Source organism: Spermophilus citellus (genome assembly GCF_964194105.1).
Source record: "Spermophilus citellus genome assembly, chromosome: 1".
In the NCBI taxonomy this organism is placed as follows: Eukaryota; Metazoa; Chordata; class Mammalia; order Rodentia; family Sciuridae; genus Spermophilus; species Spermophilus citellus.
This window is the reverse complement of record NC_138182.1, coordinates 87,542,301-87,563,101: the sequence shown is the minus strand read 5'-3', so window position 1 is coordinate 87,563,101 and position 20,801 is coordinate 87,542,301. Positions and strand designations below refer to the sequence as shown.

Sequence of the window (20,801 nt, the reverse complement as noted above, 5' to 3'; positions counted from 1 at the left end):
GAGGAAAAAGTTGAGCAATTGCCTCAGTTCACAGAGCTGATAAGGGGGGCGGGGATCCTGTGCTTTTAACCTCTGTGCATTTGGCATCACAGGTAATAAAAAGATTCTCCTTGTGTATGTTAGCTTTCAGAGTCATTTTTAGTACTACAATTAAACTGCAGTGTTTTTCTTTTTAAAAAGTGTGTTACTGGGCTGGGGATGTGGCTCAAGCGGTAGCGCGCTCGCCTGGCATGCGTGCGGCCTGGGTTGGATCCTCAGCACCACATACCAACAAAGATGCACCACATACCAAGAAAGATGTTGTGTCCGCCGAGAACTAAAAAATAAAAATATAAAAAAAAATAATAAAATAAAATAAAAAGTGTGTTACTGTGTTCATCAGCTTTCTATTACTATGAAAAACAAACAGATAAAGCAGAGGAGGAAAGGTTTATTTTGGCTCATGTTCAATTTCTCAGTCCAAGGTTGCTTGACTGCATTGCTTTGGGGCTGTGGTGAAGTAGTACATCACAGCCAGAATGTGTGATGGACCAACGCTGCTTACCTTGTAGCAGCCAGGAAGCAAAAAGAGAGAAGGGGTCAGGGTTCCAATATCCCCATCAAGGGCATGCCTCCAAAGACCTACCTTCCTTCATATACTTCAGGTGTTGCCGTTAACATTTACCATGATATTTATTTTAACCAAAATGTTATTTACATTAAATGTTTATTCTTCAAAATGAATGTATTGTTTTTAACCCATAAATACATAATTAGTCTATGCCCATATTTCAATAATACTGTAATATATATTTCTTTTGGGAAGTACTTTTATTTTGCTATGCATTAAATAAACATACAAAAAGATTCTGTTACTGGCTTTGAAAATTTTACAATATCTTAATATAAATATTAAAAAGAAGATCTACCTTCCACTTAGGAGGCCTGACCTCCTAAAGACCATACCATCTCTTAATAGTGCCACTAGCTGGGAACTAACCCTTGAACACATGTACTTCTGGGGGTCACTTAAGATCCACATGATAGTATTAATTAATAGTTTTTTTACGTTGTGATCAGAATGTTGTTTTTAATATTTTGTGGAATTTACTGATGCTCTTGTGTTGTGTGTGGGAGGACTGAGGATTATTGAGCCCTAGACTTGTGCATGCTAGGCAAGTGCTCTACCAATGAACTGCATTCCTAACCCTCTGATGCTTTCTTTGTTACTTAGTATGTGATCACTTTTCATGACTGTTGCATGAGCAGTTGAAAAGAAGGTATAGTCTTTATTTTCAATGTGTTAGATCTACAAGTCCTACTTACAATTATAGTCTTTAAGTTCTTATTATCATTACTTTTTGTTCACTTTGAAAGGAAAGTGACCACAACACTCAGAGCGACCAAGAGATCCTTATTGCAGCAGTGAGAAAGAGGAGGAGAGAGAGAGAGAGAGAGAGAGAAAAGAGAGAGCAAGAGAGTGGGGCCCGGCAGGAGGGGGTTTTTATAACCAAAATCTAATGGGGTCTTTGGGCCGGTAAGTTGCCTTGTTGGAGTACAATGATTGGATCATACAGCAGTGTCATACAGGATCATACAGGGTGTCATCTTCTACCTTCAGGCAGATGGGGCAGGGGTCAGATGTGGGGGTCAAGTGTTCAGCCTTGAGTGGGATTGAGTGTTCAGACTTGACGCAAACAGGTGATAAAGGACCAGACAGAGGGGGGTGTGAGTGCCCAGGTTATCCTGCAGCTAACATTCACCCAGCCTGCCCTGCTGACAACTTAGTTCGGCTTGCCCTGCACCTAACACACTTCACCTAACCTGTAGTAAGAATGGTATCTGAAAATCTATGATTAATGTGGTTGAATCTACATCTCCTGACATCTCCTATAGTTTCCTGCTTTATAAAGGTGATTAATGTTACCTGGTAGCTAATTTAATCTTCATTTCTCTTATGATTTTTGTCTTTTGCTCTAATTTCCCCTCATTTTAATAAAATTTTCATTTCATTTCTTTCTATTGGGGGTCATTTTGTGACTATTTTATTAAAGTTTTTTTTTAATACCTAAAGACTTATTTAAGGATATTTAATTTTGTTTGAAGTTAATATTAGAATTTTCTTCTGTTGCTTATTGAGGTGGGGGCAGTTCATCAAGTATCAGTTGAAATACTCTCTTATTTTCTATTTTTTTAGGAGTTTTGTATAGAAGACTGTTTATGCATCTTGTTTATTTACTTCTTATTTGTTCTAATTAGTTTGTTTATGAATTTTTTTATTGGTTGTTCACAACATTACAAAGCTCTTGACATATCATATTTCATACATTAGATTCAAGTGGGTTATGAACCCCCAATTTTACCCCAAATGCAGATTGCAGAATCACGTCGGTTGTGGTGAGCCGTTTCTTCGGACTGTGGTCGCCATTACAAGATGGCGCTGGCTCCGCTGTGGTCTGTGACAAACAACTCCTTATTTGGGAGAGTTGGCACGTGATGTTTTAACACCCTATGAGAAAGCTCCACGTAGCAGCTTCGCATTGGGGCTTGGGATGCTTTATTAAGGCTGGGAGGGGCGTCCGAGGGGAGAAGAAGAAACATCAGGGGCCTGAATAAACGGCTGAAAGAAGATTCCTGTTGTTGCGTCTTCCTTGCGGGCAAGGGGTCGCGACAAGTGGTGCCGAAACCCGGGAACCAGAACTTTCAGCCGTCAGGGGTGGTGCACCGGTTAGTCCCAGGTAAGTGGGATCCGCGACCAAAGCGGGGATAGTCCCAGTAAGTGGGATCCGCGATCAAAGCGGGGTCAGCTCCTCTACAAAGAAAGAGAGAGCTTTATATTTTATTGCAGCTGCACTGTGTACTTTCACTTTTGTTTTCTGTGTTTCTTTTGTTGCTGTGTCATGGGTGCCGCATCTTCAAGTCCGCTTCTTCTGGCCCTAGACGGCCTGTTACGTTCCAAGGGCCTGGAAGTGAAACATAGTACTTTACAAAGATTTTTACGGAAGTTGGATATTGCTGCACCGTGGTTTGCATTTTCGGGCAGTCTTACTATACCTAGTTGGGATAAATTAGGCAAAGATCTTGAGTTTGCTTCTGAGCAGGGCATATTAGAGGGCGGGGTGATACCCCTTTGGAAAATGGTCCGTAGTTGCCTCACAGATGGCAGATGTCAGGAAGCACTTACTAAAGGACAGGAAGTTCTAGAACAATTACATGAGGAGAAATCGGAGACGGCAGGAAGTGAGGTATCTCGGGAGGATGGAAGTGTGCGGAGCGTGAAACAGGGGAAGAGACGATTGTATCCAGATCTCAGTGCGCTGCGCACACCCCCATGTGAAAGTGGGTCAGAGGAAGAGGAGGATGAGGAGGAGGAGCTTGGGAGGCTGTCTCGCCAGCTAGGGAGTTTAGCTATAGGAGAAGGGAACAAAAATAAACAGGAGCTCAAGAAATGTGATCCTCCGGATCCACCGCCGTATGGCGGGGGTGTTTCGGGGAGAGCTTTCCATGCTCAAACATGGAGGGCTGTTAACGCTGAGATGGGTCTTGCTTATCCAATTTTTCAGGATGATAATAGGGGAAGATTCCATGAGCCTTTAGATTTCAAAATTGTGAAGACTCTGGCGGAGTCTGTGCGCACTTATGGGGTGGATGCCGCCTTCACACTAACTCAGGTGGAGAGTCTGTCTAGATACTGTATGACTCCCTCTGATTGGGCTAGCCTTGTTCGGGCTTGTGTTTCCCCAGGTAAATATTTGGACTGGAGAGCATTTGTGCTAGAGGGCGCAATAGAGCAGGCCGCCCAAAACCATGCGGCGGGACACCCTCATTGGGATAAGGACATGCTTTTGGGGCAAGGTAGATTTGCTAATCAACAGACGGGATTCCCTCTTGAGGTATATGATCAAATTAATAACATTTGCATTCGGGCATGGAAGTCACTTCCAAATAGAGGAGAGGTATCTGGTAATTTGACTAAGATTATACAAGGCCCTACAGAACCCTTTTCAGACTTTGTAGCAAGGATGGTGGACGCCGCTGGAAAGATTTTTGGGGATCCTGATAGAGCCATGCCCCTTGTCAAGCAATTGGTCTTTGAGCAATGCACCAAGGAATGTAAAGCAGCAATCGCTCCTTATAAGAACAAAGGCATAGAAGCATGGATGAAGGTGTGTAGAGAGATTGGAGGACCTTTAACTAATGCAGGTCTTGCAGCTGCTGTCCTTCGGATTACAAAAGGGGGCGGTCCTGCCGCCGGAACATGCTTCCATTGTGGTCAACCCGGTCATGTTAGACGTGAATGTCCCTAAAAAGACAATTCCAAAAAAGACAATTTTACTGGACCTTCTCACGGTGGCCTTTCCAATGGCCTTCGTCTACCGGGGTTGTGTCCAAGATGCAAAAAGGGGAAGCATTGGGCAAGAGAGTGTAGATAAGTGAGGGACATCCATGGACAGCCTATTTCAGCTGGGCCAAAAAATGGCCGACGGGGCCCTCGACCCCAGGGCCCACAAATATATGGGGCAGTGGAGAATGTCACACCCGAACCCGAGACATGGCCATCTCTACGCCATCCCATGAAACGCGGAGAGCCACTACAGGTGCCGCGGGATTGGACCTCTGTTCCACCTCCAGACTCGTATTAACACCTAAGATGGGAGTCCAATTGGTGGAAACTGAGTTTACAGGGCCTCTACCACCTGGCACTGTAGGTTTGCTAATTGGACGTGCATCCTCTATTTTACAAGGTCTTCATGTTTTCCCCGGAGTCATAAGTCCTGATACTGTAGGGATAATAAAGGTTATGGTGGAAGCTCCAAGGGGCATTGTGTCCATCTCCCCAGGGGATCGGATTGCTCAATTGCTAATTTTGCCTAGCTTACATAATCACTTCCCTGCTGATTCAAGGTCACGGACAGGGAATGAGATTGGTACCACCGGAGGGAATTGTGCCTATTTGTCACTAGATATGAGCAATCGCCCCACTTTGGAATTAAGCATAGAAGGTAAATCTATTGTGGGATTACTGGATACCGGAGCAGACCGTAGTATTATAGCACTTAGGGACTGGTCTAAGGGATGGCCAGTGCAGACTTCTGATCAATCCTTGAGAGGACTTGGATATGCCCAGGCCCCTCAGATCAGCTGTAGACATCTAGTCTGGAAGGATCCAGAAGGACATAATGGTACCTTTCAGCCTTATGTACTTGATTTACCTATCTCTCTATGGGGCCGTGATCTGATGAAAGACATGGGGTTCACTCTTAGTAATGACTATTCCCCAGTGTCTCAACAGATTATGCAAAATATGGGGTATAGGCCAGGTCTAGGACTAGGAAAACATTTACAGGGACGTAAGCATCCTGTACAAGGTCATCAAAAGCTTGACAGATTTGGTCTGGGTTTTTCCTAGGGGCCGCTGGGGCCTTATGTACTTGATTTACCTATCTCTCTATGGGGCCGTGATCTGATGAAAGACATGGGGTTCACTCTTAGTAATGACTATTCCCCAGTGTCTCAACAGATTATGCAAAATATGGGGTATAGGCCAGGTCTAGGACTAGGAAAACATTTACAGGGACGTAAGCATCCTGTACAAGGTCATCAAAAGCTTGACAGATTTGGTCTGGGTTTTTCCTAGGGGCCGCTGGGGCTCAAATACCCATAACATGGCTCACCGAGGAGCCTGTTTGGGTGCCTCAGTGGCCTCTTCCCTCGGTTAAATTGGCAGCAGCTCATGCTCTAGTTAAAGAACAACTTGACTTGGGTCACATCCAGCCTTCTACTTCTCCATGGAATACTCCCATATTTGTCATTAAGAAAAAATCAGGGAAGTGGCGCCTACTGCATGATCTACGAGCAGTTAATGCTCAAATGCAACTTATGGGGCCCATTCAAAGAGGGCTGCCTCTGCTCTCCTCGGTTCCTCAGGGTTGACACATTATTGTTATTGACATTAAAGACTGTTTCTTTTCTATTCCTTTGCATCCTAAAGACTCGCAGCGTTTTGCCTTCACCCTTCCCTCGTGTAACCACGAGGAACCAGATCAAAGGTTTGAGTGGGTAGTGTTGCCGCAGGGAATGGCTAATAGTCCCACGATGTGTCAGATGTATGTGGGGAAGACACTCGCACCTCTCAGACAAAAGTATTCCTCCATCAAGATCATTCATTATATGGATGATGTATTATTGGCTGCTAAATCAGAGCAGACAGTTCATGAGGCCTATAAAGACCTAGTGAAGTTGTTAGCTCAATATGGACTGCATATCGCACCTGAAAAGATTCAAACAGGGGATTCTATTAAGTATTTGGGAGCAACAATTGGGTGTGACAAATTACGACCACAGAAAATCACCATACGAGCTCAGGATCTCCAAACTCTAAATGATTTTCAAAAACTGCTGGGAGATATTAATTGGATACGAGGATATTTACATATTTCTAATGTTATGCTACAGCCTTTGTATGCTACTCTTAGGGGTGATCCAGATCTTACTTCCCCTCGTAGCCTCACCAAAGAGGCTAGAGCGGCCCTTATGACAGTAGAAGAAGCTATACAACATGCTACTTTATGCAGGCTCCAGAGTGATAAACCTTTCCAGTTATGTGTGCTTGCCACTATGCGGCAGCCTACTGGAGTACTGTGGCAAGATGGACCTTTGCTATGGATTCACCCACATGTATCCCCAGGAAAATCCTTAGAATATTATCCTGATGCTGTTGCAGCATTAGCACTTAAAGGGATTCAACAAAGTATTCAATTTTTCGGACAATCACCTTCTTCTCTTATTATACCCTACACTAAAGCTCAACTTAGTGTCTTGTGTGCTACTCTAGATAACTGGGCTATTCTATGTTGCTCGTTTCAAGGGGATATTGATAATCATTACCCTTCTCATCCCTTACTCCATTTTGTTAAAGAACATCCTATCATTTTCCCTAAAGTAACTTCATCCAGTCCCATTCCGGGGGCTGTTAACATTTTTACTGATGGTTCCAAGTCTGGAATGGGAGCTTATGTAATTAATGATTCTCCCCCTGTCCAGCATCAATTTGCTCCTGGAAATCCACAATGGGTAGAACTACAAATTGTTATTGAGGTTTTTAAACAGTGTTCTTTTCCCTTTAATCTCATTTCGGACTCCATCTATGTGGTGCAAGCACTACAAATCCTGGAGGCTGTGGGAGCTATTAGTGATGCCCGTAATGTATCTGCTTACTTTAATCAGCTTCAACAGCTTATCCGTGGCCGCACTGCTCCTTTTTATCCAGTGCACATCCGGGCTCACACCTCTCTTCCTGGTCCGTTATCGCAGGGTAATGCCTGTGCGGACTCAGCCACTAGAGGTCAGTTGATCTGTTTGGCTTCCTCCTTAGAGGAGGCTAAATTGTTTCACCAAAATTTTCATGTTAATGCTTTAACACTGCGCAGGCGTTTTTCTATCTCAAGAGCAGATGCTCGGCAGATAGTATTACACTGTCCCCATTGTGTCACATTTCTTCATCCCCCTACTTATGGAGTGAACCCACGGGGATTGAAGCCATTGGTTGTCTGGCAAATGGATGTGACACACATACCTGACTTTGGTAGCCTCAAGTATGTCCATGTTTCTGTTGATACGTACTCTGGAATTATTCATGCTTCTGCTTTATCGGGAGAAAAGGCACGTAATGTCATTACTCATTGCCTGGAGGCCTGGGCGGCGTGGGGTGCACCTACGTCCCTTAAGACTGATAATGGACCTGCTTATACTGGAAGACAATTTACATCTTTTTGTTCTACTATGGGAGTGCAACTTACTCATGGTTTGCCTTACAATCCTCAAGGGCAAGGCATTGTTGAGCATGCTCATCGCACCTTAAAGGAAACTTTACATAAACAAAAGGGGGGAATAGGTGCTGAACATACTCCTAAAGAACGCCTGTCCTTAGCTCTCTTTACCATTAATTTTTTGAATTTGGATATTCATGATCGCTCTGCGGCCGATAGACATGTGTCCCCTCAGCCCTCTGTGATTGGCTATGTTAAGTGGAAAGATGTTCTTATGGGCCAATGGAACGGCCCCGACCCCGTGCTGACATGGGCACGAGGATCTATATGTGTTTTTCCCCAGGATCGCACGGAACCGTTGTGGGTCCCTGAACGCCTGACAAGAAGAGTCTTGACGTCGGCTAACCAGCAACAGGAAATACCACAGCAATCCCGTGATGAGGATCTTCATTCTGCTAAGTGCTCTGGCTCTGGTGCTGATGCCGATGACACAGATGACACCAATGCAGTGGTGGGCAGTGGCACGGGCTTGGCCAATGCCAATGCCGGTTCATGGTAATTCTAGTGTCCTCCCCACTCTTTTCTCTACCTCATGTGAGATGTCTGCTCCCTGTGCCTCTCCTAGAGGGGACGTGGATAGCATTTTTAATCAATCTCAAGTTAATCTCACAGGAGTTTTTTGTTTCAGCCTTGGGAACACTCATTGTATTAGTCTTAAGACCAAGAATTTGACTAACTGGGAGGACCCATTGCAGTCCAGTCAGGTTTCAGGGAGCATTCTCAGTGCTGTGCTGAGCCAAGTAGTCTCAGGGGAACAAACAGGCTCAGGAACCCCCGCAAATAGCTCTGCTTTAAACACAACTACCTTGGCTATTATCTCCGAGGTACTAATCCCAGTGCCTCCTTCTTCTAATAGTCTTTATAATGCCACCCATTTTAAGGCCTCTCCTTACTGTACCCCTAATCTTGGTTTCCCCCCAACATTTACGCCTTGTCAGGATCATTCTTGGGAGCAACGTCAAGTTGCTAAAGGTTTATCCCTTTCCCCCTCTCTTAAGAGGTATGTTTATAACTTTAACAACAGTGTCAACTCCTCTACAGGAGTGGGTTGGTCCTGGTTTCAATGGCTGATCTCCAATGAAAAGGGGGCTTCAGCTGATATTTCTGCACTGGCTCAATTGCTGGGAGCCAAAAGTTGGTTGGCTAATGTTTCTGGCACTGTTAGGGAGAGTGAACGAGGTAAAAGACTCACATCTGTTTCGTTCAACTCTCTGTTATATAATGCCACATTGCCCCCTGCAATGGTCTGTGTCCAATCCCCGTTCTTACTCCTTTTGGCTAATGACACCTCGTCAGGGGTGCTGGATTGTTCTACTGTTACCTGTCTCTTATCTGAGTGTTGGAATGGTTCTTGGACTGTAGCGGTGGTTATGAAAATTCCAACTTTTGTCCCAATCCCAGTCACTGCGGACCCTGATGAATTCCCCATTGTTGAGCTACTTAGAGTCCGCAGGGATTTTGGAATCACAGCTGCTATAGTGACAGCCGTGGCGGTATCTGCTGCTGCAGCGGTCACGGCCGGAGTGGCCATGGCCAGTCAAGTGCAGACTGCTGCCACCATTAATCAAGTTGTTCAACAAACTTCCACCATACTTGAATCCCAGAATACAATTAATCAACATATTTTGTCAGGGATTTTAGCTGCCAACCAAAGAATAGATTTACTCCAAGCTCAGGTAGAAGAATTGGCTGATTTGGTGCTTTTGGGCTGTGTTGACCAACGTGCACATTTATGTATAACCTCTGTCAGATTTAATGATTCCAGGAATGCCTCCCGTATCATTGGCGAATACTTGGCCGGAAATTGGTCCATGGCAGCGGAAGACATGATCCAGTCTCAACTAACCCAGATAGCTGTCTTGAACAGTACCCATGTCGATCCCGTAACTTTGGGTCAATTCACCGATTGGATATCCTCTGCCTTTTCCTTTTTTAAAGAGTGGGTGGGGGTAGGCATTTTTGGTGCAATGTGTTGCTTCGGTATGGTTCTCTGCTTGTGGTTTCTCTGTCGCCTCAAGGCCCGCAATGCTCACGATAAAGCTATGATCATACAAGCTCTTGCAGCTTTAGAAAATGGCAACTCACCTCAAGTTTGGCTTGCGCAAATTAAACAGTAAATCTTTGACATGGTCGTCGCACCCCAAGTCTTACGGACATTGCACTGGGATCGACATGTCTTTCCTTGTTATTCTCTTAGTGTTGGAAAGCCCTTGCACTCTGCCGGCTTTCCTACCATTGCACGCAGATGGGTTTCCACACTAGTGCTTTTCTATCGCCTTAAGACCCGTGCCTTTCTTTTAGGGTGTTATCAACTTGTTTGTCATTGTATTTCTATACAGCCACAGTTCAGCCTTAGCTATCCCCCTTCGTCCACCATCGTCACGATACAGGATGCGAGGCAAGGCACTGCACTTGAGTGATCCTTGAAGTGGACCTCAAGGAGAGCATGTCCTATTGTATGCGGGTTAGACGCGTCCACGCCCCGTCCCACGGAGAAAAGCGTCGGCTGATATGGCCTCAGATCTGGGGAAGGCGCCTCCTTGGGGCTGAGCCATACTATGCAGCCACTTCTGCACAGTGGGATAGGACCTCTACTCTCTCCTGTGTTGTTCTTAGAAAACAAAAGGGGGAACTGTGGTGAGCCGTTTCTTCGGACTGTGGTCGCCATTACAAGATGGCGCTGGCTCCGCTGTGGTCTGTGACAAACAACTCCTTATTTGGGAGAGTTGGCACGTGATGTTTTAACACCCTATGAGAAAGCTCCACGTAGCAGCTTCGCATTGGGGCTTGGGATGCTTTATTAAGGCTGGGAGGGGCATCCGAGGGGAGAAGAAGAAACATCAGGGGCCTGAATAAACGGCTGAAAGAAGATTCCTGTTGTTGCGTCTTCCTTGCGGGCAAGGGGTCGCGACAGTCGGTTACACATCCACAATTTTACCTAATGCCCTATTAGTAATTGTTGTATTCTGCTACCTTTCCTATCCCCTACTATCCCCCCTCCCCTCCCCTCCCATCTTCTCTCTCTACCCCACCTACTGTAATTCATTTCTCTCCTTGTTTATTTTCCCATTCCCCTCACAACCTCTTATATGTGATTTTGTAAAGGCAGGGTTATTTGGTTATGGTGTGCTATCAGTTATCTATTTTAGTACAATAAACCACCATACAAATTATTGGCTTAAAACAAAAACTAATGGCTTATACATGTGTTTTGGCTGGGTGGATGTTTAGTTGTCTTCCCGGTATTCATCAATGCAGCTGCGTTTAGCAGGCGGGTGGCTGGGAACTGGGCTACACTGGATTGCCCAGCTTGGCCTCTCATGGCCTCTTAGTCTACATAGTCTTTCATGTTCAGGGTGGTGTCTTAGGAAATGGAAACAGTGGGAACTGCTGTTTCACATCACACAGAATCACTTCCATTGCATATTATTAATCAAAGGAAATCATGTAATTAGTCCAGATTGAAGTGTAGGAAAGTGCTTAAATCACATTATTAGAGGGCATGTGTAGATGCTAAGAGGGATTGTTGTATCCATCTTTGTGAATGACCAAGTATAGAAGTTCTTAGTTCAAGAGAATACTCTGCTGTTGAAGTAGCACATGAATATGTAAGAAATGGTTATCTTTTATTGGATGACTTTATTTTTTTTAACTTTATTTTTAAGGTTGAAAGGGAGGCTTGGGCCCTGTGTCAGCTGTTGGCTCTCCTTTGTGTTTAAGGATTCTAAGTTCCTTCTTTAGTTTATTTGTTCTTCATCACAAAGTCTCCACAAAGGACCTCGTTTGCCTTTTAAGTTTCTTCACTTCCAGCCCTCTCCCCAGAACTGAGGCTTTTCTGTGACTGTTACACATTTTAAAATCTCTTTTCTACAGTCAGTGCTCTGAGGCACTATGACTGTTTTCTAGTATTCTCACTCTTGGGACAGAGTTTTCTTTCTTGTGGTGCTTTTAGGTAAATCCTAAGCCCTTCTTCCTTTCTTTCCTCTTCCATGGAGACCTCCCTAGCTTCCCACAAAGGTTGGTGGTGGGAACTTGAGAGATGTCTTCCTTGGAAATTGCCTATAAGTTTATAAGATTCTGTCTTATAGTTCAGCTGATAGAATAAGCTATTTTAATTGTCCTTGTTGAACTTCACCATTTGCTAAAGGACATGTAGGGAGATTCAGCTGTAGGTGGCCACCATTGTCTAAGTTACCTGGAAGTCTACTCTTAGAATGATTATTTCCATAGCTCTCTGTGTTATACTTCTGGATTATTTTTTTTCAGATTTGTTCATGAATTATTTTTTTCAGGTGGAGTTTCCTTTTATACTTCAATTATAATTTTCCCTTTGAGATTCTCTCTCATTGAGGAAGTTCAAGGTTTAATTCTTTTACTTTCTATTGGGTTTCAGGAGGCAATGCTGCCTCTAGGGCAAAATCTATCTTACAGCTTTGATTGTTGCTTACTATTCCCATTTCAGCTCATGGTTCTTTTTTATTTTCTCCAATCTCTCTCCTGCCTACTCCACTCCAGAATTTTTTTTTTCAGTGCTGGGGATGGAACCCAGGGGCTCACACATGCTGGACCAGTGAACTTCCACTATGTTACATCCTTAGCACTTGCTCCACATTTCTATTTATTTACTTATTGGTTTGTTTGTTTGTTTGTTTGTTTATAGTTGTAGATGGACACACTATATCATTGTTTATTAATTTATTTTTTAGGTGGTGCTGAGGATCGAACCCAGTGCCTCACATATTCGAGGCAAGTGTACCACCGCTGAACCACAACCCCAGTCCATGCCCCACATTTTTTGATACCTTTTATGCTTCCTTGTGGATGCTAATACTTAAAAGGTATGATGATTACCATTTACACAGTACCTAACTATTTCTTATGGAAGCCCTAAGTTCCCATGATTTATTTTTCATTGAATCTTCTTCAGTACCACCAGGCATCTCAAGTGTCTCTAGCCTGATCACATAATGATATTCAAAAGAGCAAAAGGAATTGATTGGGAAACATAAAATTATTTGAAGTAGCAAAAAGATACAATATAAGCCTCACCTGTGACATAGACAGTCTCCAACAGGGCTTTGAATTAGAACTAGAATAGACACTATGTGAAATTGTCTCTGAGGAAGTAGCAGCAAAGCTTAATTAACATTTCACATTAAAATCTGATCTGGGAACAACAAAGGGTTTTCTTTAATACATTCATTTGTTTTCCCAATAAGTAAACCTGATGACAAGCATAAAGGCTCACCATCCATTTAAAACTTCTATTTAGCAGTGATTGTGCCTTTTGTTGTTCCAACCCATAGGGCAAGAAGTTTTCAAATTCCTTTGAATTCTCACTCGAGGTCCCAGGAGCCTGTTCTTTGGACTTGAGCCATTTTGTTGAGTGATATTTATAAGCCGCCAGCTTCCTCCTGGGCTGCCTAAGTACCAAGTATTCTGATTTTCCATATTCCCAAGTCATGGTGAAAATAATTTTCCTTATACAGGGTCAGACAAATGCCCTTGACTTCCAGTTTTACCCACTCTTTTGTGGACATAATTTGTCTTTTTAATACTATTATATCCATAATTTAAACCTTCCAATTTCCTTTCAGGGTGGAATTATTATCATCCTTGTTTGGACGGAGAAGAATTAAATGACTGGTCTCAGTTTGCATCTGGAAGGAGCCCTTTGAGGGAGATTCATACCTCTCACAATATTGCTCTAGTAGTGAGGCTCACTGTCCTACCACACTGAAAAAACTAGAGAAATGTCTCAGGTGGGGCGTTTGTAATTGGCGGGGGGCTCCTCTTTTATAAATTTGTTTTTCCCAAAAGGTCTTTAGGTAATTTGGCTATCTGTGCCTTTGGAATGATTCCGAAGGTTTGCAAAAATCTACTTTCTGTGGTGTAGTGGGAAGAAGGGGGAAAAAGATCTTGAAAATGCAAAACAGGCTCCATTATAGAAATCATCCTAGGGGGCTGGGGATGTGGCTCAAGCAGTAGCGTGCTAGCCTGGCATGCGTGCGGCCCGGGTTCGATCCTCAGCACCACATACAAAGATGTTGTGTCTGCTGAAAACTAAAAAATAAATATTTAAAAAAAAGAAAGAAATCATCCTAGTAAAAAGAACAACTGAAAATGCAGAATCAAAATTGTCAAGCTGCCCATGAAGCATTTTCATGCATATGGCCAACATGTAATGAATATTCCCTGCTTTCTATCTGCTTAACTAACCTCTAGCCAGAGGAGTATACATTTGGGTAAAAAATAGCACTCTACGTGGAGTGAGTTACCATAATTCATTCTGCAGTGGCAGCCGTCTTGTTGAGCTTGTCACTTCAATCTTAGTTTAAGAATGAAAGAGGAAGTGTCAGTGGTCTGTGCTGGATTATTTTCAAGGAAGGCCAGATGCATAGGCCCCTGAAAAGGCCAAACATTTCATTATTCCAGACAAGATCATGATTGCCATTGATAAATACCCAGGTGGTAAAGACGATCTGGCTTTTCACTGAGTTCTTTTCAGTGGTTATATCAGGTCCCAAAGCACCTGTCCTTATGTTAATTTGGTGGATCCATATCTACTACCTGCAAACAGGGTGTTATTAAACACCACATCTTTATAGTACTCAGGTTGGCCTCTATGTTTTTATAGATCCATAATATTTCTTTAGCATAGTTCAGAACACTTTCAGGCATATTTTACTGGTCCTTGTTTCATTTGTCCTATCAATATTCCTGGGAGAAAGGAGCAGCTCCTTTTGGCAAATGGATTTATTTAATACATGAAGGAAAGTGACCTAAAAAATTTGTACAGTAGTGACCTGGGTCCAGAACATGCATCATTGTTTTTAGAAAGAGTAGTTATTCCCCAAAATTTCTATGAAGCATTTTACCTTCTCTTAGCTCCTGCTTATAAAGGAATTATATGCCTATTGTGAGGATTTGAAAAACACAAAAGAAAGTCCATCACTCAGAGACAGTACAATTAAAATATATTTTCTCTACTTTCTGAAGTATATTTAGAAAGATAACTAAATGAGATGCAAATGAATAATTAAGGTAAAATTTGGAAATTTATGCTACAAAATCCAAAGAATGTGTCAGACAAAATGTGATTTGATTATTTTGAAAGAGGATGTGGATCCAACAGACATTTTTTAAAATCTCTAGACCACAGTACAGTCGGAAAAATATAAGACACATAAGAAATTTTAAGGGGATATAATATGGGAATTGATTACAGTATTAATCAGTTTTGTGTTATTGTGACAAAATACTTGAAATAAATAAACTTTTAAGTAAGAAAAGTTTATTTTGGCTCATGTTTCAGAGGTTTCACTCTATGTTCACTTGGCCCTTCTGCTTTGGGTCTCTGGTGGCACAGTACATCATGGTGGGAACATGAGGAGGCCTGTTCACCTCATGGCAGGTGGGAAGCAAAATACCCAGGGATCTAACTTCCTTTCACTAGGCCCCACCTCTTAAAGGTTCCGTCTGCTCCCCATAGAACCAAACCCAGGACCAAGCCTTTCATACACAGGCCTTTTAGGGATATTCCAGATCCAAACTATAGTAGTTACACAGGTGTTGAGGGCCCAAAGAGCAAAACCCAAAGTAGTAACTCAGGTAACTCTAGCTACTAAGCCTAGATTAGGGGAGATCAAAGAACAGATTATTCTCATCAAACATAGGAACTTGTCAGAGGGCTCCAGTGCCCAGACCTCCAAGCAGGACACAGCTGCAAGGAAAGTATAGTATCCATGTGCTTTTCTTGAAAAATTTACCTGTAAACACAATTCAGTCAACTAAGAAATAAAACATGGATCATGATCATGGTGAATTCTGGAATGTAATCATAAAACAATGAATTCAAGAACTTGAAAGGAAAAATGATAAAGTATATGCAAACAGGAGTTAGCAAAGACAAAGACATGTATAGAGAATTATAAAATAAAACAAAAACAAAAGTAACACTTTGAGAAGAATTTGGAAATATCTGCTTAAGAACAATTTAAATCCTAGGTCTGGACCCTGGAAAAACTCTCAAAATATGCATTAAGAAGGATATAATGTTAATGTAACATTACAATGACAAATTCTGGAAAAATCCTAAATGTCCTTCACGATAAATGGGTAAATAGTAGCAGTATAATCACATAATGTCACATAGCATTTCCATCTATATGTGTCACTAGTTATAAATAAAAAAGCAACAAGGAGATACACTCCCACAAAGTACTCAGCCAGACAATTTCATGGATGGATTCTTAAACTTTCAGAACATAAACAAATAAGAGCAAATTCTTTGAAATCTTTATGAAAGCTTATGTGCTTTACATGAATTCTCACAATAGTACTATGAAATCATATCATCATCATCGACATCATCATATTTCATAGATGAGGACGCAGTGGCACAAAATGCTTAATTTGTCTAATGTCACACCAATAGGAAGTGACAGATTTGAGTTCAAGTTCAGACAGTCTGCCTCTAAAGCCTGCACTTAAGCACTGCATCACCCTGCCTTATCCCTGTGCTATCAAACCCTTTCAAAACTGGCATTTTCCAAGTGTTTTTAAAGACATAAAAAATTTTAGTTAAAATAGCACACAAAAATAGAACACAGAGGGCTGGGATTCTGGCTCAGTGGCAGAGCCCTTGCCTCACAAGTATGAGGCACTGGTTTCGATCCTCAGTACCACATGAAACTAAATAAATTAATTAAATAAAGATGAAAAAGAGAGAGAGAGAGAACACAGAACAGCGTCAACCATAACATTAGTGCAGATGTCCTAGTAAAATATTAGTAAATATAATTTGATATTTGTGTGCATTCAATAGGAACATTCAATGGTGCAGATTATTCACTGTTAGAAAATCTATTTAAAAATCTTATCAGATATATAAATTAAAAATCACTGTGTCCTGTGATATATAATCATTCAAACTAGCAAAGCTACCTATACCTTAAAAGATAGACATGCTGCTTACTCCATGATTTTTTTCAGGTAATATAGGAAGACAATTCTAGTATAAACAATTTAATATAGAAAATACATGGAATAAAAAGGAAACCCCATGTCCCTCTTCTGCTTCTTTCCATTTTTAATTCCTTTCTCCTCTACAGAAGTAACACCTTTAATGACTATCATTTCAGAACTTACTTATTCACATAATTCCCTCTCTTTTCTTTTTCGAATTTACATAGAAGCACACTTGAAATTAATTAAATAATTAATTTCGGTACCAGGGATTGAACCCAGGGGGGCTTAACCACTGAGCCACATCCCCAGCTCCCTCCCTTTTAAAAATTTTTAAAATTTATTTTGAAAATTTTATTTATTTATTCTAATTTGTTATACATGACAGCAGAATGCATTTCAATTCATAGTACACATTTAGAGCACAGTTTTTCTTTTTTTTAATTTTTAGAAAATATATCTAGGGCTGGGATTGTAGCTTAGTGGTAGAGCGTTTGCTTAGCACGTGTGAGGCACTGGGTTTGATCTTCAGCACCACATAAAGAAAATAAAGAAAATAAAGATATTTTTTTTAAAAAGTATTTCCACCTGTTAATTTTCTCTTCCTGGAACTCCTACTAATAATCACATTAATTTTCTAATTTTTAAAATTTTTTCTTATTTCCCTAAATGCCTGGCTGCCAGAATTTCTGTGCATTAACTAGTCTGGATGTGTGTCTGACCTTTGTCTGAGTTCGTATCTGTGCTTGTGTGTACATATGCATGCCTGTGCATGCACACGTGTGTACCCCATGTGTGCTTGTGTGTGTGCCATGCAGGTGCATGCCCCATGAATGTGTTTGTGTAGGCATTTGTGTGCATACACCTCTTGATTACTCAGGGTTCCACTGACTCCCCTGTTTGCAGTTCTTCTTCATCAATCCTCCCTGAGTGTCACATTGCTGAGCTGTGAACCTGCTTTGGGTTATGGCAGGCAGTCAAGCTCTGTCCTTGACCTGCCTCTTCTCTACTCCCCCAGAGGCAGCAGCTTCCTCCACCTTGAAGAAGAGACTTGTCCACGAAGGGTGAGATAGTTCTCAGAAATAGATGAGGTATTTGTTGGAAATCCAGAATAGAATAAAGGTCCACATTAAAGGTGACATTTTCAAGCGAGGAAGAAATGAATAGTTCAATAAACAGTGTGAACCTCCCTGCTTGCCTTTGAGAAAACAATAAAATTGGACTCCTTGCCTCTTTTTCTAAAGCAAAATTGATTCCAGATGGGATAAAGATTCAGATGTGAAGTGGGAGAACACAAAAATGCCCAAATAAATGGATCATTGTTTAAGAATGCAACCTTGAGACAAAGGAGGCTTTCCAATGCACCATGAAGTCCAGAAAGGTTGAAGGTGAGGGTCGTAACCATCTGTACAGCCTCAACACGAGGCACCTAGTTGTTGGTGGGCTTTGCTCTCCAGCATCCTTTCTTCGGAAGCACATTACCTGTGATTATCTGTATGAACTAGGCTTATTCAATCCTCCCTATTCCTGTCACCTGCCCATGCAGGCTTGGCAGCTAACAGAGCGTTGGCCACTCTGACTCTGTCCCAGAAGCATGACTCTGGGGCACAGTCAGAGCCACTGGCTAGTACCTGCACTTTGGAATATCATAGGGCCTGCCCCTCCCCCGGCTCTGTTGTTCCATTTTGCCATTGGTTATCTGAGGGCCTGTGTGTCCTTTCATAAATTCCGTGACTGCCTAAGCTAGCCATAATCAGTGTCTGTTGCTGGTACTCATAGAATTCTAATGAATAATCTGTACAGAAGAATAACAGCCACTGCTTCTCCTACAAGAAAAAAAATTATAAACAAGTTGAAAGAAAAAGAACAAAATGGAAAAACATTTACAGTAAGAAAAACAACTAAAAATTTCAGTGGCTAGTTAGCAAAAGAAAAATACTAACTACCAAATGAATGTATGAAAAGATGCATAATCTTTTCTTCTTCCTTTCTTCCTTCCTTAATTTGTTCATACTAGAGATTGAACTCAGGGCACTTTATTACTGAGCTACATCCCCAGTCCTTTTTATTTTATTTGAGACAGGCTCAGGCTGGCCTCAAACTTGTGATCCTCCTGCCTTCCAAGTAGCTGGGTTTATAGGTGTGTACCACTGTGTCCTGTGATATATAATCATTCAAACTAGCAAAGCTACCTATACCTTAAAAGATAGATATTTAACATCTATTAATTTGCCACATTGATATAGTGAGCCACAAGCTAGATTTTGCAAGATCCAACTGTCAGCTCTCAGGAATTTTTCTCAGGTAAAGATCTCTTCTCTTGACCCTCCTGAACGTGCTGTTCTGTTTTCCAACTCCTATCATCAGGCCCTTCTGACTTCTCTGAGTTTCCTCTTATCTCTAAGTTGTGACATACTACACTGACAAGATCTACTGAAAGGCTGCACTGACCCTGAGTTGGGAACAATGTGTATCAGGTTAACTCTGGGATCACTGTGTCTGTGCTCTGGGTCCACAGGTCAGCAAGCCAGAAACCATCCCCATAGCTCCTCAGCACAGCAACACCAATCCTCAGGTGAGCCAGACACTGACCAGTCTACCTTCTAGAACCACAACCCTCCTCCTAGCGCTGCCGACACATGTCAACCTCTGAAACAATTGCCAGCTAGAGAGAAAGGGAGTTGGGGTTCAGGACCCTGCAGCCATTAGATGTTACAACAGGTAAGGGGCTAATTCCTGGAAGAAAAGGTTGTGTGTGCAGGTAGAGGTATGCATTCTTCTATGCACATGTTTGTACACTCAAGGAGGAGAGTGTGGGTTTGCCAGGGAGTCCAGATGAGTGCAGGTAATGGCTGAGCTGGCCTGGGCATCCTTGGGGATGCCTCTGTGGCAGTACAAAGCCCCTGATTCCTATTGCAGTTGAAGATAAAGGCAGAGGTGGGGTCAAGGGTCCTGCAGGATTGTTGACCAGAAGGGATAGTGCTTGGAGCCTTTGGCCTAATTGCTGCCATTTCCTTCTTTCTCTTTTCCTTCCCTCCTCATTTGTTCTTTCTCTTCTGTATGGATCCTTCCATGTCTTCATTTCCTCCTCTGATTCAGACTGTTAGTGGAGGCAGGAAAAAGCTGGGCCACCACTACATGCATGCATAAGGACCCCAAGCCTGGTGACCTTGTAGAACACCAGGGAACTATTTCTGGGAAATTTTCCTGGAGAGACCATTGTAGCATGTATGGGGAGGTGCCTGCGGGGTGCCTCTCAGATCTGCAGACCTCTCATCAATCTCTGATAACCTGGGATGGTGTCTACTTAGAATTAAGTTTCTATTTTTTGATTCATAAGATGGGCACTTCATTCTCCATAATCTGGGGGGAGAATTTTGCTAGGTGAATTTAATAGATTTGGTTTTTAAAGTTCAATCATAAATGAAATGGTGTACATTGCCACTGTCCGTTAGGAGGACATAACTGGATTCATACTGGCAAATATTCAAATCTGTTAAGCAAACAGGGTTGCTCCAAATCACAGAGGTAGGTGTGGTTGAGCTGTATCATGATCAGGAGACATGTGGCCTCCACTGGCTGAGGTTACTGGTTCTTGGGAGGACTGTAGCCAGGCAGGGTGGATGGGCAGTGGAAAGGAGCCAGATCATGCCTCACCTTAGGGAGCTTGGAGGGTGCTCTCTCTCCCAACTTTTCTCCTGGCCCCTATATTGGGAAGGGACTGATGAGAACAGACTCCTGTCTCCTTCCTGAGTGGGCAGTATGCTAGGAACATCCTGAGTGCACTTTTGATACTCTGCCAAAATGTAACCTAAAGCATTTTGGTTGTTAAATAATTCAGGAATAGCCTCATCTGAAAGATTTCATCTCCCTTTGCTGCTGCTCTTAAAACTCAGAGGAAAGTAGATAGTGAGAAAGTAGAATAGTGAGAAAACGACATCGACAGTTCACGTTACAGGGGCATTAATGTGTCTAAAATATTTTTAGCCCATAGAATTGATGGAGCAGATAGCAAAACAAATATTA

At 42.4% G+C, this 20,801-nt stretch overlaps 1 long non-coding RNA gene across 1 annotated transcript; it reads left to right on the top strand.

The window, feature by feature from the left end:
* The first annotated feature begins 2,423 nt into the window (after nucleotides 1–2,423).
* Nucleotides 2,424–10,014, top strand: LOC308640993. Its single transcript, XR_014020396.1, has 3 exons — nucleotides 2,424–2,717; nucleotides 8,092–8,259; nucleotides 9,574–10,014. It is a non-coding gene; the product is annotated as an uncharacterized lncRNA (long non-coding RNA).
* Nucleotides 10,015–20,801: the final 10,787 nt, after the last annotated feature.